This window comes from Diceros bicornis, chromosome 31 (genome assembly GCF_020826845.1).
Source record: "Diceros bicornis minor isolate mBicDic1 chromosome 31, mDicBic1.mat.cur, whole genome shotgun sequence".
Taxonomy (NCBI): domain Eukaryota; kingdom Metazoa; phylum Chordata; class Mammalia; order Perissodactyla; family Rhinocerotidae; genus Diceros; species Diceros bicornis.
This window is the reverse complement of record NC_080770.1, coordinates 27,219,166-27,246,952: the sequence shown is the minus strand read 5'-3', so window position 1 is coordinate 27,246,952 and position 27,787 is coordinate 27,219,166. Positions and strand designations below refer to the sequence as shown.

The 27,787-nt window shown below is 37.7% G+C and overlaps 1 long non-coding RNA gene across 1 annotated transcript in view; it reads right to left on the bottom strand.

The window, feature by feature from the left end:
• LOC131395218 (uncharacterized) overlaps positions 1 to 26,477 on the bottom strand; it is a 44,228-nt gene extending 17,751 nt beyond the window's left edge. Inside the window, exons 1-5 of the long non-coding RNA XR_009216302.1 lie at positions 26,296 to 26,477; positions 22,586 to 22,662; positions 6,185 to 6,232; positions 5,029 to 5,132; positions 3,235 to 3,278 (exon numbers count right to left, since the gene is read on the bottom strand). This is a non-coding gene — a long non-coding RNA (uncharacterized LOC131395218). The remainder of the gene's footprint in view (positions 1 to 3,234; positions 3,279 to 5,028; positions 5,133 to 6,184; positions 6,233 to 22,585; positions 22,663 to 26,295) is intronic.
• Positions 26,478 to 27,787: the final 1,310 nt, after the last annotated feature.

Sequence of the window (27,787 nt, the reverse complement as noted above, 5' to 3'; positions counted from 1 at the left end):
GGACCCCCAAAAGCTTTCATTTGTGTGAACTATATCTATCTATCTTTACTCTATTAAAAAGTAAAGCTGGGAAATTTAAAAAATTTTTATTTATAAATTCACTTAATATAATAACAAACAGTATATGTCAATATAAATAATATATATGAAAAATAACTATATTTTCCAAAACAGAAAAGTAATTATTAAGAAAAGTGGTCTTTTTCTTTAGTTTTGAGTATCTCTTTAGTGACTAGATTAATAGCAGCCAAGATAAGAAGCCTTATCTGCTTCTTCATTCAGTCTGTTGCAATAATACATATCATATTGCCTCTGGAAAACTCCCCTGTACACTTGTGAGAGAATGAGAGTGAAAAGGCAAATCATGTCTCAGTATTATCATGAAAATCTTTTTGATCTTGTGGTTCCTCCAACACAAAAGAATGTGTGGGGACTCCAGGGGTTCCTGGACCACACTTTGAGAACCACTAGTGTAGGGACTAAGCCTAGAAAGATGAGGACAGTTTCTAGTTGCATTATAAGAGTCACAGTCTACATGAGGTTCCTGTTACCTAAGTTCCTGTTGATTGAGTCATGATGATGGCAGCAGCCACAGCACACCAATTTACGCAACTGAAGTACAAAAGACAGCAAACAGCTTGCCAGCTTTGATGGAAAAATAGAGAGAGACCCATTCCTCATCCAAACTACCAAAATCCATCACCCTAGGTAACCAGCTGCTCTACCTGTATATGCTCTTGCCTCCTCTCAATCCATGTGCCCACATAGCTACCAAAACATTCTTTTCTTTTAGAAAATCTTATCATAATACCTTTTATTCTTAAAATCCTTCAGTAGATGACCTTAATTCTTAATAAGCCTTCCAAGGCTGGGCATAACTGGCCCCTACTTAGCTCTCTAGCTTTACCTTGCTTTCTTGGTTCCAACAGCATTGCCTTATTTTAATTCTTTGGATGTAAGCTCCTTCTCATTGTGAGGCTTTAGCAAATTCTCTTCCTTCTATCCTGAATGCCCTTCCTTCTCCTCATATCTGAAATACCTACTTCTCCTTCAAATCTTCACTTACTTGTCATTTCTTAGGGGACAGTTTCCTGACCCCTCCCCCATAACCAAGTCAAATCTCTCAACTGCCCTAACATATTCTTCCCCTCCAAAGTATTTAGTACAGTTGTAGTTTTTTAATTTATTTCTCTGATTCAATGACTAACGTCTGTCTGCACCACTAGAATATAAGTTTCATGAAGGTAGGAACCTTGTTATTTCTGTTTGTTTTTGCTGACCATTATATTCTTTTGCGCGTGTGTGTGTATGTGTGTGTGTGTGAAGAAGATTGGCTCTGAGCTAACATTTGTTGCCAATCCTCCTCTTTTTGCTGAGGCAGATTGGCTCTGAGCTGACATCTGCCCCATCTTCCTCTATTTTGTATATGGCACACCACCACACATGGCTTGATGAGCGGTGCATTGGTCCATGCCTGAGATTCGAAACTGTGAACTCCAGGCCACCGAAGCAGAGCATGCTAACTTAACTGCTATGCCACCGGGCCAGCCTCTGACCATTATATTCTTAATGCCCAACAGCAATGTCTGGCAATGAACAAATACTAGGTAAGTGGTGAATGAATAAACAAATGAATGTATATGGTGCAGCATCAAGGGCATGTGGTTTGGAGCTGGACAGATCTGAGTTTGGGTCCTTTCTCTGCCACTAATTAGCTAAGTTTCCTTGGACAACTCACTTTTCTTCTCTCAGCCTCAATTTCTTCACCCATAAACAGTAAGTAACAATAACTAATCTAGTTACACAACAAATAGTAATTTAATATCTTTGTATTCCTACTACTGTGTTTGGAGCTGGGGATTCAGTGGTTAAAAGTTAAAAATAACTCATACACTCATTGAACTTATGTTCTCACTGGGGAGACTGACCAGATACAAGTAAATAGACAAATACAATTGTGATGAGTGCTATCAGGCATACACACAAGGGGCTGAGAAAGAGCCCAATCAGCAATACCTCCATTGGACAAAGTGGTGAGGAAAGACATCTCCGGTGAATAAAACTTAAGACTAACCTAAAACTTGAGAAGGGTTTTATAGGAGAAACAATTCTAAGCAGAGGAAACAATATGGGCAAATGCCTTTACTCTGGAAAAAATTCAGCTAGATGAAAGAAGATTGCAGAGTAGTGAGTATGAGAGTGTGGCATAAGATGAGCCTGGAGAGATAGTCAGGGGCACAATAGTGAACTTTGTGGGCTGCCTGCTAAAGATATCATGAGAGTCAACTGAGAAAATATATGGGAAACACTTCAAGCAGGGAGCTGGCACATGAGGAGTGCTCAATACACGGAAGTTATTAGGGTCACAATTATCTCCTCACCAAGAGTCCCAAGAAGACAGCAAATAGATAAGAAGATATTGGAATTGGCACAATCCTCTGAAGAGGTGGCTTTGTCTCTATTCAGAGACAATCTTGGCTTGTTAAGTCTCTAGAGAATTGAATTTCACCAAAGTACTTAGTGACTCTTCTAGGTAAAGGTAGCCATTTTCAGGAAAAAAGAAATCCTGGGAGAGAGATTATAATACTCAAGTTAATATCCCACAAACCTTGCCCCTTCTCTCTCTCTCTCTCTCTCTCACACACACATACACACACTCAGGTTCAAATTTTGTGGATTTTTTTTCACTTTTTTGTTTTATAATCAGGATGAAATGCTTTTTCCTATCCCCAACCTCCAGTGTCTGGGTTGCAGGTATCTTCTCTGCCAAGTGTACTATTTTAAAAATGGTCACATTAAATATGCATTTGCTGTTGAGTTTCTGAGATTGCTTAGGGACTATTTCTTTTCAGAATAAATCACTTTCAACAGCATATTTAATGTGAGATGAGGGTAGCTGTCCTATTCATCAGAGTAATAAATTTTTTTAAAGTCTGGAATTATCCTAGGGGTATTCTAAGCTATGGTCTTCTGTTGTTGGGTATTTTATCAAGTTGGTGATTTTTTTCTTGAGATATTGGGTTTGATCTCATGATATTCTGGCTAGTTGATTTGACAATGATTAGGTGATAGCTGTACATCCTTTGCATTATTATTGTCTTCACCTCTGGCTTCCACTCTTTCCCCTCTTCCCAATCATAGACAGTAAATTGGTCAGGATAGAAAAGATTATACTGTAGTAACAAATAACCCTAAAATATAAGTGGCTTACATCAGTAGTTATTTCTCACTCACATGTCCATCACAAGCTGGCTACACTGCTTCACGTTATCTTCACTCTGAAATCCAAGTTGACTAATCAGCTTTCATCTGGAATATTGCTGGTTTTGTGGCAGACGGGAAAAGTACACAGTGATCCTTGACTTGGCTCTTAAAGGTGCTGCTCAGAAGTAACACGTGTTTCTCTACATTAACTGGCCAAAACAAATTACATGGTAGGCCTGACATCAATGGGGCAGGGAAGTATAACCCTCTTATAAGGAGATGCAGTAGATATCAGTGAGCAATAAAAGAGTATAGTAAAGGCAGACCTCAGTGAGGTGCAGTCTATACTCTCTGCAGGGAAAAGTTGGAAAAAGATATGGGCTTTGGAATCAGTGAGACTAGATTTGGATCCTGGCTTTGCTAAACAGTAACTATATTATCTCAGACTAATAATTCCCATTTTTGGCCCTCTGTTTCCTCATCAGAAACATAGTGATAAAAGATTCTCAAAAGACCACAGCAAAAATCAGAGATAATGTTTGTAAAGCACAGAAATTGTTTCAATTCTATGGAAGAATCCATAGAATTGTTCGATTCGTTTTAGGTTTTACCTTGAATTGCTTGATCTATTTCATCTATTCCAATTTTATATAATATCCATTGCAACATGACTTTTCTCCACGATTCTACTGCTTTGTTTAAGGTCATGGTGACCACTTACCTGCCTAAAGGACACTACTTAGCCTTCTTGACTTATCATTTACCACCATTGACCATGCCCATGCTGAAATTCTTTCCTCTCCCTCCAAGGCTTATGACGTTGTGGCTTCTCTCTCACTAATTGCTCTCCTTCTTCTCTTTTTCTTTTTCCTTCTCATACACTCCCTGCTGACTTTGCCTAAGGTTCCAACCTGGGCTCTCTTCTGTCTACTCCTCTCCCTTGTGAGATAGGCACAGTTGGTAAGAGCAGAGATTTCGGAGCCAGGGAGTCCTGGGTCTTGATCTGACCTCTGCTGCTTACCCCTCTATGGCCTAACTCTTCAACAGCAAAATCAGGATACTACTACCTACGTCAAAGATCTGTTAGAAATATTAAATAAGAAAATCTACACACAGTACCTAGTGCTGTGCTTAGAACATATTAAGCATGCAACACATTTTAGTTCCCTCCTCTGTCCACGTCTTCCTTGAAAATCTGCAAATCCCATCACTCGATGTGAAAGGTGTTCAAAATCACAGCTACTGCTTTTTCTACTTGAGTATTCCAGGAGGAACATGTTTCAATAAGAAATGTCAGTGTTTACTGAAAATCCCACTATCTAGAGATGACTTGTATTTTGAAAGAAGACTTGTAGGTGAAGGCATACATAACACAATGGAATGTATCACTAACTGTGTTTACCTCAGATCTTAGTATAGCATAATTTCCATAATACAGTGAGCAGTTAAGAGTTTGAGATTTAGGGCTAATCTACCTTGGTTTGATTATTGGCTCAAACTTTCTAGTTCCAAGCAAGTTACTTAACTCCTTTTTACATTATTTTCCCCATCTGCAAAATGGGTGTAATAATGGTAATAATCTCATTGGAGTGTTGGGAGGATTCAATTTGTTAATACAAGCAAAGCGCTTAAAGAAGTACTTGGCATACAGTAAGCATTCAATCCATATTAGCTATCATCATCATTATTATCATCATTGACAGAAATTATATTGCTGGGAAGAGAGCTTTTGCATTGCCTATCAAAACATACCACATCACTGCTTGATTAGGAGTTTCCCTCATCCTTCATTGAAGTCTGCTGTGTTCTACCGTCCCTCCTTACTATTTTCTCTCCTGCTACTCTAGGATAGAAGAGTATTTGCTCCTGGTCTCACAGGGATGTCAGGAGGATTCATGAGATAACATCCATAAGGCACTCTGAGCTCCCTGGAAGCAAAGTGTTTGATAAATAAAAGGTTATTACCGTTGCCGGTGATATCTTATATTACTCTAGCCCCTCTCAGCCCAGAGGGATCCTGAAGTGGTTTGCAAAATTTGAAGCACAAAGAAGAATCATTCAACAACAGCTGAGATGAAGCAGTCACTGCACATACAGCCATTGATTCTTCAGAGCCTCCAGCAACCTAAACCCACTGGTTCCATGAGGAGCATAAAAAGCACTGAAATTGATTCAAGGGGTGCTTTGAGATATAAAGTGCTTAAGAGACAGTCCATTGAGCAGAACAGGAGGCAGACACTGGTTGAGACACTCAAAATTATGTGAAAACTCACAAGTCAATGAGGAAAACCAGCAGGTCAATTTCCAAACTAAACATGGAGGAGGCATGGCTCAATATGGAATTCCCTTGTAGATTCCTGGTACGTATTCTTGACGTCATATATAGAAAATCTACCCTCCATAAAACAAGTTGTGCCTTTAAGACAATTCAAATTAAAAACAAAAAACAAAAAAAGCTTGCAAATATGCAAACATACCCTTAGTCCTTCAGAGTGAATCCTACCGCAGCACAGCATTATTTCAGAAATCAATCTAAAGTACACCAACCTTGAACCCAAGCTTCCCCATCTGGACTGTTCACTTAGTTCTGGCTTGAACTCTCTACTGTGTCCACTAATTCATATCTAATGCAGAGGATCCCACCCAAGCTATCCTATTAACCAAACTTTGGCCACACTTCCCATCTTCATTCCACCCTGATTGCCAGACTCTGGAATTTGACCCTCCATCACGTGACTGTTTGGGACTGCTCATTGATAGTCAACCACTGTAAGTCAACATGCAGACCAGGTGCTGAATTGCTGGTTTACACTCGCATCTTTGCCCTGTGACCTGCAGTTAAGGCTTCCATGATGGACCACCATACATACGACTCAAATCACTCCGCAAATATCAGGTGGAAGTAAGCCAAACATTTGCAGCCAAATTATCCTATCCTGTACAATCAAAAGTCATTTTAAGAAAAATAGTAAACTTTTACCTTTAGGCTCCTGATTCCATTTGCCTCATTAAATATGCCTTCTTGTACCTATACCACAAAGAAGTTTCAGAAATACGTTTGATGTTGAAAAAGAAGCATAATGAATTAGTATTACCTCTACCAGTTTTTTTTTTAATCTTTTAAAGTAGAGTAATTTTAAAAGTTTCGAAATAAAACATAATGGAATGAAAAAATAACAAACAGGGTTACCATAGATTACACTTTACATTGGGCATGACAATATTTGAGGAAAAATTTAGTCGGATATTTACCTTATATCCTATACCAAAGATAAGTCCATAGAGATGTAAGATTTAAAAGGAAAAGAAATGAAGCCTTAAAAATCCTAGAGGAAAATATTGGAGAATTATTTTATGTTCTCAGAGTGGATGTAGTGAATTTTGGTGTGACATTAAGTCTAGGGACTACATAGAAAAAAATTTTTAAATATTATTGCAGAAAATAATAAAACCAGAGGCCATCAAAATGGTAAGGTAAAATGAAAAAAACTGAGGACAAATTTTTGTAATTTAAATGAAAAACAAAAGTTTAGCATCATTAGAGGTAAACTAATAAGATAAAAAAATCATAAAAACCTAATAAGAAAAGAGAGGTTAAATATATTTGCAGAAGATGAGATAACATAAATACAATATCCTTAACATCATTAATAAACAAACTCTATGTAAATTAAAACAACGAAGTGCCATTTTTGAAAAGTGTTGATGAGAGTGTGGGGCAAAAGGCATTCATATAAAGTTGGTGGGGTCACAAATGGGTACAATATTTTCTAATATCACATTTTACATGGGTCTGCCCTTTCACATAGCATCTTTAATTCCAGTAATCTATTCTAAAGACGTATCTACACAAATATATATGAATTGAGAAAAAGTTACTTATTGAAGCAATGTTTTTAGTAGAGAAAAACTGGAAATCTCTTTAATGTTCATCATTATCTGCTAGAAATGATGCAGAAATATATGTATATGAACAACTTGAAAGTGTGAAATAAGCAGGTGGAAGAAAAATACAATCCTATTTTTGAAAAAAAAGTACATATGTGTGTGTCTGTGTGGTATGTGTGTACATACATTATAAAAATATTTGAATAGAGTCAGCCCTGGTTGCCTAGTGGTTAAGTTCAGCACATTCCACTTTGGCAGCGTGGGTTTGGTTCCCAGGCGTGGACCTACACCACCCGTCTGTCAGTGACCATGCTGTGGTGGCGGCTCACATACAAAAAGAGGATGATTGCCAGCAGATGTTAGCTCAGGGTGAATCTTCCTCAGCAAAATAAATAAATAAATAAAAATAAAAATAAAATATTTGGATAGATGTAAACCAAAATGCTACCAGTGGTCACCTGTGGGGCTCAGGATAGCAGCACTCTTTTACTTTCTGCTTTTTAGAGTTATTTTTGTTCAAATTTTTTACTAGAAACATGTATGTTTTTCTAAAATCAATAAAAGATACAAAGTAAAATCAAAGTGAGAGCAATGTAAGCAGATTATGGATCAGTATTTATAACAAGATAATATTGGAAATAACATTAGATATCAAAAATTAATACTTTGAAAATCTCTATAGAAATTATAAGTAATTAACTCTGAAGGTAGGATTATTGTAGAATTTTATCATATTATTGGGGTTTTTTTACAGTATATTATTTTATTTTTATTTTATAGTATCATTCAACATCAGAAAATATAAAAATGTGACCATTAATATTGTCCTAAAGACCAATCTCAGCGCTGTGTTGGCCATCATGACTGTGGAGTTTTGGGTGACCAGAGGCATCTTCTCACCTCTCTAGACCCAAGTATCCTTTTCAAAATCATAGTGATACTATCAGCCTCTCACTGCGTTTGTGCAATTTAAGGGTGAATTGGAAACAATGTCTTGACTTGTGCCAAAAGCAAGTATTATAAAAATGTTAAAGCAACTTGGAACTGAGCAGATGATTCAGTAAAGATACCCAATCTTCCCGGCCTATTGGAAGTTCCCAATTCTTCAGGATCGAATGTTGACTAATATGAACAATTGTGACTTATTTTCATGCATCATTAACTTTTATTCAGTCACCAAGACTTAGATGAGTTATCTCTACCTCTGGGGAGCTTCTCTGATTTTCCTCCCACCCATCCATCCACATCCCTCCAAGCTGGGTTAGATGCCCCTAAAGTGTACTTTCCAATCTCTGTATAGACCTTTCCTCTCTGTTGATTCATTTTGTTAGGTAGACTTTCATTGCTTCCACATACTTTCACTGAGTGCTGTTATATAGGCTCTTGAGATATGGTGGTGAGACCTATGAGAAGCTCTTGCCTTCTGGAAGCTTACAATCCAGTAAGGGGAGGTCAACACTAATCAAAGAAAAAATGTACACTATCAACAGTGATAAATATTATGAAGGAAAGGCACACAGTGTAACAAAAGTGCAGAACAAAGGAATTAACCAGCTACCTTACCGTATTGTAAATATCTCTTCCAGTAAACTATAAATTCTAGAAGACAAAGACCATCTTTTTGTCTTGTTTTTTAGCATTGTGCCTTGCTTCATACACAGTAAACACAGCTTCTGTCTGTTTAACTGAATTGAACTGGTTAGAATTTTTTTTGTATATTCCAAGTTAGCCCAATAATCTGAAAAGTGATTGAACCACAAAGTTATCACTGTTTCAGCTATGGAGCCTAGTGATCCATTTATAGTAAGGATCGCTGATGTTTCAGATTGAGCCCCCTTTCCTTATTCACACTGTTGTTATTCCAATATCAAGATTATTGTCAGTAGCCACTGTATTCTAGGTGAACAGTGTGGAGAAAAAAGAGGAGAAACAGTAGGAAAAAGAAAAGATATCTTGATTACAGAATGTCAATAGTATAACTGAGTTTGGCAAGAGAAAATTAGGATCCAAACCATCTTCTACTTAAATGCATGTTGTCAGTTAAAACAACATATATGCTGAGTTGCTTAACTTCTCAAACTCTATCTCCTCATTTCCAACATGGGAACAATAATATCTATTTTCCATTTAAGAATTAAATAATTTAACATAATGGAAGTGCCTGGAGCAGTGACTGACACACAGAAGGCACCCAAAAATACTAATAACATTAATAATATGTATTCCTTTATTCCAGTGGTTCTCAACTAGAGGCAACTTTGTCCCCCAGGGGACATTAGGTAACATCTGGAGACATTTTTGGTCATTGCAACTGGGTGAGTACTTAATGCTGGCATCTGCTGGGTAAGGCCAGGGATGCTGCCAAACATCCAAAATGCACAGGATGGCCCCTACAACAAAGAATTATCTGGCCCCAAAATATCAATAGTTCCAAGGTTGAAAAATCAGCTTTATTCCCTAGTTTCTGAAATCCAATATTTCATGGTCTGAGATAGTTCAGAGAAACTTAAAGAGCACATTCTGACAGCACATGCAGACATACAGATACCATCTAAGAAGGTTTCCTTAGATATCTTCCCATCCTTTCCTCAACCACTACAAGACTCCATTTGCATGCCCTCTGTAATTTCAAATTACAGCACTTCTTTTCCACAACCCCTCCAAGCCCCTTTCCTTCTATATCCGGAGTGCCCATGTTCTTCACTGTTGCAATGACTATATTCCTCCCCTCTCCAAGGCCCCAGCCTGTCCCCTTATGGTCTTTAAAATCCAATTTAACTAAGTTAAATTGTCTTTACACTCCTCCACTCCTTCAAGTACCTCTAATTCTCTCTCTCTGACTCTGTCCCTTCTCTCATTTCTACTACTCACTAACTGAAGTCAATATACTAGCCTTCATTTATTTTGGGAATCTAAATAACACAGCATAGAAGTTAGCATTTATAAAATATATTCATGTTTTTGCTATTCTGTTACAACAGTGAAGTTAATAAAATTCACATCTAATTACAACTAACAAGCATAGTCTTATTAGAACTAAAACAATAAAGAAAGCAGTGAAGATTGCATTAGCCAAACTATGCACGCTTCTACAGGAACTAGTTACTCAGACTGTCATTCAATGCCCCTACATGAGGATCTTGATATGAACTGATGAGCAGTGCCAGCCACACTGGCTAATTTATAGACAGGTTCCGAGGGACAGGAAAGAAACCTGGAATTTCACTGAATGGTTAAAACTGAGTGGCAACCGTAAAATGTGCTAAGAGAAGAGTATTTAGGATTAAACCAAAGAAGTTGGGTCTGTTGCGAGTATCCAAAAACGAGAGAGGAACCCCTCTGTAAAAGAGGTGGCATTGGAAAATAAGAGGGAGAGAAATGCAAGGACTAAGCAGAATGTGTGGGGCAAACTTTGAGAATTTGTGAGAAGACTTAGAACTCCTGCTGTGAGCAAGTCTGTGTTGTTCAGACCTCTTTCTTGTAGTGTAAGTGTTGAATGGATGTCTTGGTTTGTGTTAAAAGCATAAGGCCAGAGCTGAGAAACAGAGACCCTAAATGCAGGAGAGAGTCAGAAGTCCACCACTTCTCTACCAGGAGGTAGAGAAGAGCCAGGAGGCACATTACCAAACCCATCTTTGCTGCAAAGAAACTAAAAGAAATTGTGAGATCCTGGATTTTCAACAAGACATGGCTTATTCATCAGAAGAGCAGGAAGGATAACTTTGCTTTAGATTAAGAGCTGCATTTCAAAGGTCCCAGTTCTGTTTCCAGGTACATCGCATTCCAGGTTGTCTAATAAGAGTGATGAGGATAGCATCACCTTATAGTTATACAAACTTCAGAGAGCTGTCACATGCATTGTCTCATTTGATCTTTACCAGAATCCAGTGAGATCAGAGGTTCAAGCAATCACATTCCCAATTCAGAGAATATGGAGACTAAGTCTGGGTATCGTGATGCCAGGTCACATGCTAAGGGCATGGGTACGACTACTGTTCAATCTACTGCTCTTAAAAGTCATTCCCACCCTCCTACTTCTACTTGAGAAACTACATATTCTGTATGTTAAGGGTGCTGACTCTGGAGCCACATTGCCTGGGTTCAAATCCCAGTGCACCCACTTGCTAGATATCAGACCTCAGGCAAGTTACCTATCTTCTTTGTGTCTCAGTGTGTTCATCCATAAAATGGATTTAAAAATAGTACTTACTTTGTAGGGTTGTGGTGAGGATTAAGAGTTAATACATGCAAAATGCTTTAAAGTGTTTCTAATGTGTTCATTATGCACACTTAATAAGCCTTACATTTTCTTTCTTTTTCCCAAGCTTTACTAGTATAAAGTAATTTAACATACACATATAAGCTTTAATGCTTACAAGGCATTGGTAAAATTATCCTTATTTTATATATAAAAGAGCTGAGATGTCAGTTACCATTTCTGCATTAACCACCCCAAAAAGTAGTGGGATAAAACAGTCATTCTACTATGCTCACAGATTTTTTGGACCAGGATTTTGGACAAGGCACAGCAGAGAACACTTGTCTCTGCTCCACATAGTCTAGAGCATCAATTGGGAAGACTCAAAGGAATAGGAGTGACTCAGTGGTTAGAGGATGGAATTTGGAGGCATCTTCATTCACATATCTGGGGATCGATGCTGGCTATTGGCTGAAACCTGAGCTGAGTGGTGGGCTGGAACACCTACATGTGTCCTCTTTATGTGGCCTGGGCTTCCTCCACAGCACGGCAGCCTCAGGGTAGTGAGACTTCTCACATGGCAGCTCAGCGCTCCAAGGATCAAAGTGGAAGCTGCATTACTTTTTATGACCTGTTCTTGAAAGTCGCACAGCATTGTTTCAGCCACATTCTATTAGTTGCAGCAAGTTACAAGGCTGTCCAGATTTAAGGGAAGGAAATTAGACCCCCACCTCTTGATGGAGGAGTAGCAAGTTTTTGGAAAAGCATGAAGGATGGCAGATATTGTTGCAATCGTTTTTAGAAATACAAGATGCTACCGAGAAGAAGATAGAATTTGCCAAATTGTTTTCAAATGAGTGAATATAGCAGAATAAAAACGCACAGCTTTTTTTTTTCCCCCCCGAGGAAGATCATCCGTGAGCTAACATCCATGCCAATCCTCCTCTTTCAGATGAGGAAGACTGGCCCTGGGCTAACATCTGTGCCCATCTTCCTCCACTTTATATGGGACACCGCCACAGCATGGCTTGACAAGCGGTGCCTCAGTGCACGCCCGGGATCTGAACCTGGGCTGCCAGCAGCGGTGCACTTAACCACCACACCATGGGGCCAACCCGCAAGAATGCACAGCTTTATGATTTGTAAAGTTCTTTTCTTTCCCTGGCCTCTCAGACCTTTCTCTCGTTTGTAAAGGATGTCAATTAATCTTGCTCATTCACTGGCAAGTACATCTGAAGGCTTGGCCCTGCAGGGAAGCAACTGAAGGCAAGCAGGTTGCACTTGGAAAGCTTTCAAATAAATTCTACAAACTTATAATGAGAATTTACTTCTTCCTTCCCCATGACTTGCCCATGCCTTTTAATCAACCCTCAGGGAGAGCAAATACTAACCAAAATTGGTCAGATTCCAGAGCATTGATTGGGCTCCTTTTACAAGTGGGCAAATACAACTATGTATAGTTCCAGCTTGGTGCTTTCTCTTCAGCCCATGTGGCTAGCCTCGCTTTCTGCTCTCTTCTGTCAGGTCCTTCTTTGTGACCACTTCTCATCACCTCCTCTTCTATCAAACTGGTCCAAGCCACCATTATCTGTCTCCCAGATTAGACAATAGCCCCTAACTCATCTCCTTCTTTTGGTCTCATATCCCACAGCCTTTTTCAACACATCAGTCAGAGTAATCCTTTTGAAAGCTAGGTCGGATGATGTTATCACTCCCCTACCTTCTTATTCCCATTTCACTTGTAAAAGCCAAAGTCCTTACAATGTCTGGAAGGATCTAGATGTCTCTATGATCTCATTGTCTTTAAGTCTTCCCCTACCTCACTCTAATCTATCCATGCTGACTTCTCTATTAAATATATGAAGCAAGAGCCATCATCAGATGGCTTCATATCTGCTCTTCTCTGCCAGACGGCTTTTGCCCTATATGTCCATCCGCATGACCAACTCACACTTCCTTATGGCCTTTGCTCATAAATCAGCTTCTCTATGAGATCTTTCCTGAATACATCATTGAAAAACATAAATACCCTCTCTCTGCAGTTTCTATTCTCATTCCCTGCTTCATTTACTACCATCCTACAAATTTTGTATTTACATTCTCTGTTTATTGTGTATCTTCTGCCATCCCTTATACACATTAGAATGTGAGCTATTGAGAATAAGATTTTTTGTGGTCTGTTTTATTCACTGCTCTATCTCCAGAATCTAGAGCAGTGCCAACATATAAGAGGTGCTTAATGAGTATTTGTAGAGGGAGTGAATGACTATGAATGCAGATTTAAACATAGGTCAGGTGGTAAGTAATTGAAGAGACAGAGGAACACTTTGATCTCAAGCTATTTTGGACAAGTTTGCCAAGGAAAAGGAGATGTCTCCCTGTTGTCCAGCCCACTTTATTGCAGCACTGTTGTTGGGGTCCATGTCCATCTATCAAAATGGTTGTTTCTCATTTGCCACATTTTTAAAGGGTATGTACAGCATCCTTGGAAAATTCTGAGATGGACAGGCATAGATTTGATCTGGGCAGGATCTGGGAATTCCTGCTTTCCCTAGCCTCAATGTCATCTGTTAATTCTCATATCCTACTGTGGTGGGCAGAATTATGTTACCCCAAAAATGTCCACATCCTAATCCTTGAAACCTGTGACTATGTTGTGATACAAGGCAAGGGGAAATTCAGGTTTCAGATGGAGTTAAGATTCCTAATTAACTTGAGATGCGAGAGACTATACCGGATTATCCAGGTGGGCTCAACGTTATTACAAGGGTCTTATAAGTGAAAGAGGAAAGGAGGAGCTTCAGAGTCAGAAAAAGAGATACAACAATGGAAGTAGAGGTCAGAGTGATGCAATGGCTGGCTTTGAAGAAAGAGGTTATGAGTCAAGGACTGTAAGTAGGCTCTACAAATCATAAAATACAAGAATAAAAGATTCTCCCCTAGAGTCTCCAGAAGGAACACAGCCCTGCTCATATCTTGACTTTAGCCCAGTGAGACCCATTTCGGACTTCTGACCTCCAGATATGTAAGATAATAAATGTATGTTTTTTCAAGCCACCACTTTGTTGGTACTTTGTTGCAGTAGCAATAAGAAACTAATAGACCTACTATAATTTCTAACAAACACCTCCATCATTAGCACTACCGTCAAATTACAAAGGAAAATCCAACCAGAAAGTGCATAGTCGGGCTACCGAGTTTGATGGAGAGCAAGGCAATCTTTCTTGGTCCTGCCATTCAACTTACACATGCCCCGAAGGATGAGGGTCGAGTCCCTCCTTTCATCAAGTACATAGAGCAAGTGTTATCACCAGTCATAAAGTCCTGGTGATAAACTTAATTTTCTGTATTCCAAATGCCATCCAAATAACAACTCTGGCCACAGCTATTTTCCTTTTGGGACATATTCTGAAGATGCAACTGGACTAGACCGGTAAAAAGATAATAAGTATTTCCTTCCTTTTAGCAACTGACAAAACATGCTTTCCACTTACACCAAAAAAAAAAAAAAAAAAAAAAAGAATTTAGATTAAAATGCATCTTCCATGAATTATGATTAATTGAATTTTTTTAATTTAGCCCCATTCAAGTAAATACTACTTGTTGCTTCTAATTATACCATTTTTCCCTTTTATTTTTTTGTGGAGACTAGAGATCAAGAAAGAAAGAGTTATCACTAGAAGTTGATTTTTCTAAAGGAATGTGTTTTCTCAATTCAAAATGGGAAAGGCTTGCAACAGCAGGTCTGTAGATTTTCAAAAATCCTAATTAGACTGAATTAAATGACTAAAATGCTACTAATTACTTTTTAATTTCAAGAGAGATGTTTACAAAGCACAGTATAATGAATAATACAGCACTTCAAATGATTACTAATGTTGTCATTTTGTCTGACTTAATCTCAATTAGTATAAATCACATTGTCATCATCGTTAATTGCCATTTCTTTCAAGCAAAATGCTAATGTCTCTTTACAATCTTACAATTACTGTTTGTTTTCTTCAAAATATTCCATTTGAAAGGCCTAATAAAGAGAACATTTATAGCCCCCGTATTTTCTGCTGTTTGAGGCAAATGCATTGGTTTGTTGTTATCCTATTTGGAGGGTAGTGGTAATTCCTACTTACTTTTTAATAAAATGAAACTTTTAACTTTTAACTGTCTTATGCCAAATGTAAATTCATGGGTAGCTGTAGTTCCATAGAAAAGTGTTTTCCATCTGAGTGCCAGGTAGAGCACTCATTAACGAGATCTAAGAGGAATCATGTATGTTTCACCTCTCTGAAGAAATGCATCATTAGAAAAGGGAGGAAACAGCCTTTAATCGTGAGAATATAGAATTGTTCTGGGTTTTTTCCTCCAGCTTCTTTCCATTGTTCTTCTACTCATGTGGAAGTAAAACCTCTCCCTTGAGGCAATTATCTCATCAACCATGGGCTATTGGTTTTTCATTCCTCTGTGTCATTGAATATCCTTGGGAAATTATTCCCCAGTTTTTGCTCAGTCATAAACACAAGGAACTTTAAAAATCATGAAGACCCAATAATTCTCAAATGAGATTTTAACATTACGCTACTGTTTTAAGAGATCTTCTAGACTTAGCCTCATTTTTTTTAAAAAAAAGTTTAAGAATTGAATATTAACCAATTCTTTTCTCACACAGATATTTTTCTTGAATTTTCAGTGGCTGTTTTGATTACTTATCATTACATAACATATTACCCCAAAACTTAGCAGCTTACAAATCAAAACTTCTTTTTCACTCATGATTTTATGGGTAAGAATTTTGGAATGGGCTTGGCTGGGTGGTTTTTTTGTGAGCTGTACGGCACCAGTGGAGGCAGCCAGGAAGGTAGGATCCACTTCCAAGAGGGCCTCCTCGTGCATATGTCTGGGAACTTAATGCTACTCAGCTTGTCTTACTCCACACAGTGACTGATCCTTCAGAGTCTGGCTGTGTGATTTGTACTTCTCTCGGAGCATGATGACCTCAGTGTAGATGAACTTCTTTCACAGAAACTTCAAGAGCAGGTGTTCCAAAAGACCAGTAGAAGGTGCATCTCAGAAGTTCCAGGATGTCCCTTCTCCCATATTCAATTGTTCAAATAAGTTATTAAGGTGAGCCCAGATTCCAGGAGAGGGGAATGCTACTCTCTCACAGGGATGAGTAGCTAAGAATCTGCATCCATTTTTAATTTACTGTAGTACCTACAGCTTCTATGCAAGTTAACAATAAAATGAAATGACTTAAAGTACAAATAGATATTCATGGAAAATCTTAATAACATCCTTGCTTAGTACAGTTGCCTGCTATTTTTCTCTCTAAAAGCTAAAATTCATGTGCTACGTACTGAGTTCTGTCTCCCACAAGTTCATATGATGAAGCTCTAACCCCCAATGGGATTGTATTTGGAAGTAAGGTCTTTAGGAGGTAATTAAGTTTAACTGAGGTTATAAGGGTGGAGCCTTAATTCAATAGGGTAAATGGCCTTAGAAGAAGAAGAAGAAGAACTCTCTCTCAGAGGAAAGGCCATGGGAGGGCAAGGCAGCCCTCTGCAGGCCAGGAAGAAAGATTTCACCAGGAACCAAATCAGCTGGCACCTTGATCTTGGACTTCCCAGCCTCCAAAACTGTGAGAAAGTAAATTCCTATTGTTTAAGCCATCCAGTCTGTGGAATTTTGTTATAGCAGCCCAACCTGACTATACATCACATTTGGGGTTTTATACGATTTACAAGGCAAAATTATACTGTTTAGCAGGTAAATTATGTTTAGTAGTGGTAGAGTTCTGTTGAATTTGGCCTCTTCAGTATCTAGTTCTCCTTTTTCTGTTAATAATAAACCGATTTTTCTTCAGGAATTCTTCTCCCTTTGGATGCAATATTCTGGGACTGTCAACCAAAGACCCCTTTGTTTTTTTGGCCAAGAGGTGGATATTTTACTTGATCTAGGCCAATAATGTGCTTTACTCTTAGAACTTAAATCATGATACAGAAGGATGGATCAGCGAACTGGATGAAAGACTAGAGGAAATCACCCAAACTGAATAGATAAAAGAAAAAAGAATTAAAAAGAATGAGAACAGTCTAAGGGACCTCTGGGACAACATAAGGCATACTAACATCCATATTAGAGGTGTCTCAGAAGGAGAAGAGAGAGACAAAGGAACAGAGAATCTATTTGAAGAAATAATAGCTGAAAACTTTCCTAACCTAAGGAAGGAAACAGACATCCAGGTACAGGAAGCTCAGAGAGCACCAAACCAGATAAACCCAAAGAGGCCCACACTAAGACACATTATACTTAAAATATCAAGAAGTAAATATAAAGAGAGAATCCTAAAAGCCACAAGAGAAAGGCAAGTTACAGAAAGAGGAAACTTCGTAAGGCTATCATCTGACTTCTCAGCAGAAACCATACAGGCTAGAAGGGAGTGGCAAGATATGTTTAAAGTGCTGAAAGGAAAAAACTTACAGCCAAGAATACTCTACCCTGCAAGGTTATCATTCAGAATGGAAGGAAAGATAAAGAGTTTCCCAGACAAGCAAAAATTAAAGGAGTTTATCACCAAGAAACCAGTCTCGCAAGAACTACTAAAAGGACTTATTTAAGCAGGAAAGACAAGACCACAAATAGGAATAAGAAAATTATCAAAAAATGCAATAAAATCACTGGTAAAGGCAAAAATACAATAAAGGTAGCAGATCAACCACTTATGAAGGTCAAAAGACAAAAATACTAAAATTATCTATTTCCATGATCAGAGGCTAACAAATACACACACGCACAAAAGAGGTTAGATATGATATCAAAAACATAAGATGTGGGAGGGGAGTCAAAGAGTAGAGCTTTTAGAAAGAGGTCAAACTAAAGAAACTATCAACTTAATATAAATTGCTATATATATAGGTTATTATACATGAACCTTATGTTAATCACAAACCAGAAACCTATAATAAATACACAAAAAATTAAGAAAAAGGAACCCAAACATAATACTAAAGAAAGCCAACAAACCATAAGGAAAGAGAGCAAGAAAAGAAGAAAGGAACAGAGAAGAACTACTAAAATACCCAGAAAAAAAGTAACAAAATGGCAATAAGTACATACTTATCAATAGCTACTTTAAATGTTAATGGACTAAATGCTCCAATCAAAAGGCATAGGGTAGCTGATTGGATAAAAAATAAGATCCATATATATGCTGCATACAACAGACACAATTCAGATTGAAAGACACAAACTGAAAGTGAAGGGATGGAAAAAGAGACTCCATGCAAATGGCAATGAAAAGAAAGCTGGAGTAGCAATACTTATATCAGACAAAATAGACTGTAAAACAAAAACTGTAACAAGAAACAAAGAAGGGCACTACATAGTGATCAAGGGAACAGCCTAAAAGAGGATATAACACTTGTAAACATCTATGAACCCAACGTAGGAGCACCTAAATATATAAAGCAATTATTAACAGACATAAAAGGAGAAATAGACAGTAACACAATAATAGTAGGGGACTTTAACACTCCACTTACACCAATGGATAGATCCTCCAAACAGAAGATCAATAAGGAAACATTGCCCTTAAATGACACATTAGATCAGATGGACTTAGTAGATATATACAGAACATTCCACCCCAAAACCACAGAATACACATTCTTTTCAAATGTAAATGGACCATTCTCCAGGATTGATTAATTAGGCCACAAAACAAGTCTCAATAAATTTGAGAAGATTGAAATAATAGCAAGCGTCTTTTCTAACCACAATGTTATGAAACTAGAAATCAACTACAGGAAGAAAATTGGAAAAGCCACAAATATTGGAGATTAAACAAAATGCTACTGAACAACAATCGGGTCAATGAAAAAATCAAAGGAGAAATAAAAAAATACCTAGAGACAAATAAAAATGAAAATACGACATGCTAGAATTTATGGGATACAGCGAAATTGGTTCTAAGAGGGAAGTTTATAGCAATACAGGCCTACCTCAACAAACAAGAAAAATCTCAAATAAACAATTTAACAGTGTACCTAAAGGATCTGGAAAAAGGAGAACATACAAAGCTCAAAATGAGTAGAAGGAAGGAAATAATAAAAATCACAACAGAAATAAATGAAATAAATACTAAAAAAAAATAGAAAAAATCAATGAAACTAAGAGCGAGTTCTTTGAAAACATAAAAAAAATTTGACAAGCCTTTAGTTAGACTCATCAAGAAAAGAAGAGAGAAGTCTCAAATAATTAAAATCAGAAATGAAAGAGGAGAAATTACAAGGGACACCTCAGAAATACAAAAGATTATAAGAGAATACTGCAGAAAGCTATACGCCAACAAAATGGATAATCTAGAAGAAATGGAGAAATTCTTAGAATCATACAACCTTCCAAAACTGAATCAAAAAGAAATAGAGAATTTGAATAGACCAATCACCAGTAAGGAGATGGGAACAGTAATAAAAAACCACCCAAAAAATAGAAGTCCAGGACCAGATGGCTTCTCTGGTGAATTCTACCAAACATTCAAAGAAGATTTAATACTTATCCTTCTCAAACTCTTCCAAAAAATTGAAGAGGAGGAGAAGCTTCCTAACTCATTCTATGAAGCCAACATTACCCTCATATCAAAACCAGAAAAGAACAACACAAGAAAAGAAAATTACAGGCCAATATCACTGACAAATATCGATGCAAAAATCTTCAACAAAATACTAGCAAACCGAATACAACAACACATTAAGAAGATCATACACCATGATCAAGTGGAATTTATTCCATGGATGTATGGATGGTTCAGCATCTGCAACTCAATCAACACAATACATCGCATTAACAAAATGAAGAATGAATCACATGATCATCTCAGTAGAAGCAGAGAAAGCATTTGACAAGATACTACATTCATTTATGATAAAAACTCCGAATAAAATGAGTATAGAAGGAAAGTACCTCAACATAATAAAGGCTATATACGACAAACCCACAGCTAATATCATTCTCAATGGAGAAAAGCTGAAACCTATCCCTCTAAGAACAGGAACCAGACAAGGATGATCACTCTCACCACTCCTATTTAACATAGTATTGGAAGTCCTAGCCAGAGCAATCAGGCAAGGAAAAACAATATTAGGGATCCAAATTGGAAAGGAAGAAGTGAAATTGTCACTATTTGCAGATGACATGATTTCATATGTAGAAAACCCTAAAGAATCCACCAAAAGACTTTTAGAAATAATAAATGAATATGGTAAAGTTGCAGGATACAAAATTAACATACAAAAATCAATTTCATTTCTATACACTAACAACAAATTAGCAGAAAGAGAAATTCAGACTACAATCCCATTCACAATTGCAACAAAAAGAATAAAATACCTACGAATAAACTTAACCAAAGAGGTGAAAGATTGTACACTGAAAACTATAAAACATTGTTGAAAGAAATTGAAGAAGATATAAAGCAATGGAAAGATATTCCGTGTTCTTGGACTGGAAGAATTAACATAGTTAAAATGTCGATACTTCTTAAAGCAATCTACAGATTCAATGCAATTGCTATCAGAGTTCCAACATTTTTCACAGAAATAGAACAAGAATCCTAAAATTTATATGGATTAAAGACTTGAATGTAAGACCTGAAACCATGAAACTTCTAGAAGAAAACATAGGCATACGCTCTTCAAGATCGGTCTTAACAGCATATTTTCAAGTAAGATGTCTGACTGGGCAAGAGGAACAATAGAAAAAATAAACAAATGGAACTACATCAAACTAAAAACTTCTGCACAGCAATGGAAACCATCAACAAAACAAAAAGACAACCTAACAACTGGGAGAAGATATTTGCAAACCATATATCTGATAAGGGGTTAATATCCAAAATTTATAAAGAACTTATACATCTCAACAACAAAAAAACTAACAACCCAATTAAAAGATGAGCAAAAGATCTGAACAGACATTTCTCCAAGAAGATATACAGATGGCCAACAGGCACATGAAAAGATGTTCAACATCATTAACTATCAGGGAAATGAAAATCAAAACTACAATGAGATATCACCATATACCCATCAGAATGACTATAATTAACAAGACGGGAAATAACAAGTGTTGGAGAGGATGTGGAGAGAAGGGAACTCTCATACACTGCTGGTGGGAGTGTAAACTGGTGCAGTCATTATGGAACACTGTATGGAGATTCCTCAAAAAATTAAGAATAGAGCTACTATACAATCCAGCTATTCCACTGCTGAGTATTTATTCAAAGAACATGAAAACACGAATACATAAAGATACACGCACCCCTATGTTCATTGTAGCATTATTCACAATAGCCAAGACATGGAAGCAACCTAGGTGCCCATCAAAGGACGAATGGATAAAGAAGATGTGGTCTTTATTTACAATGGAATACTACTCAGCCATAAAAAATGATGAAATATGGCCATTTGTGACCACATGGATGAACCTTGAGGGTATTATGCTAAGGAAAATAAGTCAGAGGGAGAACATCAAATACCGTATGATCTCGCTCATAAACAGAAGATAGAACAAACATGTACATAGATACAGACATTGTATTGGGAGTTACCAGAGGGGAATCAGGGAGGGAGCAGGGTGAAAGGGGTGACTGGCACATGTGTGTGGTCATGGATTGTAATTAGTCTTTGGGTGGTGAGCTTGATGTAATCTACAAATAAATAGAAATATAATGATGCATACCTGAAACTTAAAAAAAATGTATCTATATATAAACAGAATTTAAACCACGAAAAAAGTGACACAAGGATGAAAATTATTTGGTCTTCGTATCTCCTGATGTTGGTACCCTGCCACTTCTGACTCTCAAATCTTCTCGAGCACCTTTATTCTAAGCTTTCCCAAACATGGTCCTCTAGAGCTTTTCCTTTGATTCTGTGAGCTACCTTCTTGGCTTCCATTTTTGTGGTGGTTGTTCTTGTTGCTGCTTCAAATAGCTACAGTTTTCTATCTCTTCAAAACAAAACCAAAAAACCCTAACAGATATAGAAATTGGTACAATGAGTGGGGTTACCCATAAACATTAGAAGGCAAGGTTAATGGGGACAAGGATACAACAAGCAGGAATCATTAGGCATTAATGGTATGACTTCAAAATATGTTAAGCAAACACTGGTAGAAATTCAAGAAGAAAATAATGAATCTATAGTCATAGTTGGAGAGATATACCTCAGCAATAATCATTATACAAAGAGAAAACAATAAGTCAGCATGCAGATTAGTTAATATCTAAAACATAATACCTACCCTTATATTTCTTTAGCCTTTCAAGCTTTCAGAGCATTTTTACTTGTGCTCATTCATATGATCCTCTTCTTACCTATCTAAAGTAAAAGAAAAATGTGATTTGTGGAAGAGTTGGAACTGCTTAAAACCCAAGTCTCCAAGTTTGTATTCTTTTCACTCTACTTCTGGTTATATAGGATATTTTCTTGGTATACCAGCCACCTAACTAGTCCCTGCTCATGACCTGAGATTTCTAAGCAGTAGACATAGACATGTGCTCCTAAATGGTAATTTACGAGATAAACTCACAGAGACATCAATCTAAATAACGAATATAGGGTGTTTGGCCTAGTTCCTGGCCTATAGTGAGTGCTCAATAAATGGAGTTATTACTATTGCTGAACACCATGTGGAACTTTCTATTATTTCTAAGTTGATTTTTCTTTTATCTCATGTTCCAAGATAGTCATTTGTGGTATTCAAAGCACTCAGTAGTCCCAAAATTCTCTCCTGGATGAGACCTTAACTACATAACCTTTCCATATGGCAGTAAGACTTGACATACCCATTCATTAAATGGTAAGAAATATGGATACAGGGTCAAAACAGAGAAGGCAAACTTTCAGCAGCAGGGCAGTGGATGTGTCTTTGAACTTCTCTTTTAAATGCCATAAAGCTGCCCTTCCGCCCCCCCAATTCTGCTGATCTGGTATGAAAGAAAAGAAATCCTGCAGACAGCACCACAGCATCTGGAATTCCATCATAGCAGCTGAGTTTCTTTTGCAGACACTACAAGTTGTTAATTTGCGATTTCTTATCTTTGAGGCTGATTCCAGAGCCAGGTTGTAGCAATGGTTGGAGTCCAATAAAACCAGTGATATTTACTCGTTAATTCAGTCCTTCTTTCCAGGGTGTTCTTTCTCTGAAGATTGATCACAGTTTTTATTGTGTGAGCTTGTAAAATGCAAAATGATTAAAGGTACATCTATTTTTTCAATCCCATCTCTGTCATTCCTTTAGTCAACAGCAGCAGAATCCTGGAAGTTTCACATATGCTTACATGAAAGGTCAAGCTTAGCCATCAGCACTGAAAAAAATCTTAAAGGGCAAGATCCCTGCATTGTAATGAGTTTGGGGAGCACCTTCCGGCTGACTATCAGCTGAAGGACTTGTGGTCTTTCAGAAAGTTCCCCATTTCGTTTCTTATCCCCAGCACGAGCCTCACTAAGCAGGTCCATTTCCATATCATTACAGAGCATGAAAAGGAAATTTCCTCTCAAGAGCCACAGCTTGGAGTCAGTCTGTTAAAGTTTTTTCCGTCTTCTCGGACCCCATTGTCTGTTTCTTTGACATTCCAAGACACTTCTCAATTTTGACTTCCACTTTGATTCACTCCCACTGCTGGCTGCCAAGGTCTCTTGCCCTTCCTTTCTGAAACTCAATTCTGTTCATTTCTTCTCTGTCTCATATCAAGCTTCCCAAATGCACATTTCATTTAGGAATTTTAATGTAACAGGAAAAAGAGTTCAACAAAACTGTTGTGGGCAGAGAGCGATTGAAGTGAAATTGTGAAATGTGTGCTCTGCATAGTTTATACCATAACGTCAGGCAATAAGGTAATAGTTTGACTGAATGCACCACCTCTTCCCAGATGGCCACAAGCTACTAAAAAATATACACACACACACACATACACACAGTCATACATGTGTGTCAATGATGCCATGGGCCATGTTTGTTTAGATTGAAGAGGTTCCATCTCTCCCCTGGGACGAAGGCAAACCTGTAAAGAAACACCTGCCCCAACTGTCCTAGGAAATAGGCTGTTGTTATCCAGGGTCATAAGAAGCAAGCTTGGGCCGTAGCATCACTTTGGCATGGTGGGAATTGGGTCGAAGCAAAGAATCCAAGATCATTAGAGAGGAAGCAGAGCTAAGCCTCAAATCCTAGAGAAAAGTATGGAGCCGCAAACATATTACAAAACCAGAAGTTAGAAACTACAGAATCAAGTGTGTGAGACAGGTACTGGGGAGAGCTGGGTTCAAATCCCAGCACAGCTATTGACTAACTATAGGACTTTGGGTATTCTTCCTAACTACTATAAGCCTCCATTTCTTCAGCGTTTAACTGGGTTCAATGTTTCTTTCCTCTAACATCACGGTGACGATTAAGTGAAATAATGGGTACTTACTGGGAAGACTAGTGTTTAAAACATTAAACTCCTGTGGAAATAAGTGAAGACTAACCAAATGAGAACAAGCAAAATGTACTTATTCAGAGCTTGCTCTAGCAAGGGAGTCAGCCACCATCACTTGCATTTGTCAGAGACCCAAAGGCAGGCAAAGGAGAGGAAAAGCTTTATGGTGGAAAAAAGAGAAGACTCCAGGAACGCCCTGATTGGAGGCTGTTGGTATGGGGAAGTTGGAGGTAGGCTAACTAGAAGCAGGGAATCCTACATGATTAGTTAAGGGGGTATATTTGGTTATCTCTGGTTGGTCCTAAGTTGGAAGCAGGGACAAAAGTTAGGGAAGTTGTCAGTTACTAATCAAGTCCATTTTAGGCCAATTGTTACAGGGATTATTGTTTGGTTTCCTGAACTTATTGACAGAGATAGTGGTCTGACTTTCTACAAGTCTGACTTAGAGCAGGCTGACTTCCTGGGCTAGTTACTGTAGATAATGGGTTAATTTCCTAAGCTAGCTGCTGTGGGTTGTGGTTCAGAGTTCTATTTTTATATATGGTCTGGTCATTGTCTCTTAGTATATTTAATCTCTCTCCTATTGGTTTCATCTCTATTAAGTAAATGATTACCTGGACCTCCCCCCACCAAATCTCACAATCTGTTTCAGTGTTTCAAGGGGAGGGTAGATAATAGGCTGGAACAATGAGGCTATCACTCAACTTTTGTTTTTAAATGAAAGTTTGTTTTGTAAGTTCAGAGAGAGGCAATAGTCTCTAGAGTGTCAGCTTTTGCAAAGAAATAAAAGAAATCTCTAAATTCCAAAAGACCTCTTCACATCAAGGTGTGATCCCAAAATTACTTAGATCAAGGAAATCCTCATGCCCAACCATGAAAATTCTTTTTGCAGGTTTCTCCAGGGGGAGCTAATACAAAAAAAAAAAAAAAGAGAGAGAAAAACAAAGAAGAGAGAAAGCTTTGTTCCAAGATGATTCAATGAGCAATTCCAGTTTCCATGGGCATCCTAGGGGCATGAATGTATTTGCTGAACTGAAATCATATGAAATTTAATGGCACCTAGAGGAATCTCAGTTCCTGGTATTGTCCCCAGGAACACCTGAAATTCTAGTATTAATGTATCATCCTGTAATGGAATGCATTGCTTCTTCACATCCTATTTTTTTTTAAATAATCAGGTCTTTACTATGTTCAGTCTTTTCTACGCATTACATTTAGGAGACATTTACACAGTGGGTAAGAGGTCAGCCCTGATGGTGAGAAGACTGAAAGCTATGTCATATTAGAATGGAGTAAGGGTTTCTTAACCTCAGTGCCATTGACATTTTGGACTGGATAATTCTTTACTGTGGGGGCTGTCCTGTGCATTTTTGAATGCTCAGCAGCATCCTTGGCCTCTACTCATTAGATGCCAGTGGCACCCCTCTTCCCAGCTGTAACAACCAAAAATGTCTCCAGACATTAACAAATGTCCCTGGGGTGCAAAATTGCCCACAGTTGAGAACCACTGGAAAGCAAAGATTCCTGTACTCACCTGAAAAACTTGCTTAAAATTATTAACTCCAGGGATCCACTATGGTGATTCTGATTCAACAGGAACAGAAAGTTGTACGTTTTAAAAGTTCCTCAAAGGTCTGATAATCAGCCAGTTTGGAAATCACTTTTTGGTTACTAACCATGGACGAGAAATGACTTGAAGGGACCTTATGGCCATTTTCAAATATATAAACGTTTCCCTGCAGAAATGAGATTCAACATTTTCTGAGTAGCTGAAAAGGGAGCCCTGATCAAATCACAAAACAGAAAAAATAAAAATAATTCTAACAGAACAGCAGATTTTTAATCACTGAAGGCATTTATAGAAAAGCTGAAAGTTGGAAAAGTTGTAAAAACAAATCACACATCAAGGAGAATTTTGAATCAGTGACCTTTAAGGCATATTCTAACTCTGAAATGATACGGTTCTGTTTAAATAAATTATCCCTTAGTGTGAATTAGAATATTAGATCCTTTTTAGCCTAAATGGAAGTAAAGTAAAAGGAATTAATGTTATTTACATCTAATACACAGGTTCTCCATCTTGGGTAGACAGCAGAACCACCTGTAGAGCTTTTAGAAAATAGAAATATTTTGTCTCAAGGGAGGCGAGAATCATGGGATGACTCTGTGCCAGGCCCTCCTCAGCTCAACTCTCAGACGTAGGTTTATTGTTTTGCATTTACAGATGGGAGCACTAGCATAAAAGGTTACACAGTTTGCTGAAAGCCACGTAATTTCTGAGTAGTAGGAATGGAACCTAGTCCTCTCTGACTTCAAAATCCAGTCCTCTCCCTTACGAGTCCCGCGCTGATTCACCAAAGAGAAGGACAGAGGAGCAGTTATCTCTGAATGGCTGCTGTCTTTCAGGCCTTTTGTGAGCCACCTTGGAAAATGTTAAAATGACTTGCATCTTTTTCACAATTTTATCTCATGTTAACCAAAGGGCAAAACTAAAATAATGCCAGCCAAAAAATATAGTTGCTATTGAAAAGGAAGAAAAAAATATGTACTAAAAAAATGTTTTGGCCTTAATTTCCCAGAGAAAAGCACGTCTAGAGAGAAGAAGATGTCTCATTACACAGGTTGGTGATGAGGAGTCTGTTACCTGGCACGGTCTACACAAATTCCTGCCACTACTGGAAGCCATGATCCGGTCCTAAGATATAGCCTCGAAATATACGTCTTAATCAGATTGAGGAATTAGTTAAAATTTACATCATATCCTAAAATATGTTAATTTGTCCCCCAGTACTGAAACTTACCTCCTGATGGGGAAGGACCAGGTTTCCATTTGACATGATTTGATATGATATGGTGGTGGCAAGGAATAGGAGGAGAGAAGAGAGAGAGAATCAAGTTGATAAATTAGTATAAACTTGAGAAAAAAAAGAACAGAAGTCAGGAATAACAATAATCAGTAATACGCATTAGGTACATATTAAGTGTCAGAAAATGTGCTAAACACTTTATATACATATAGCACAATT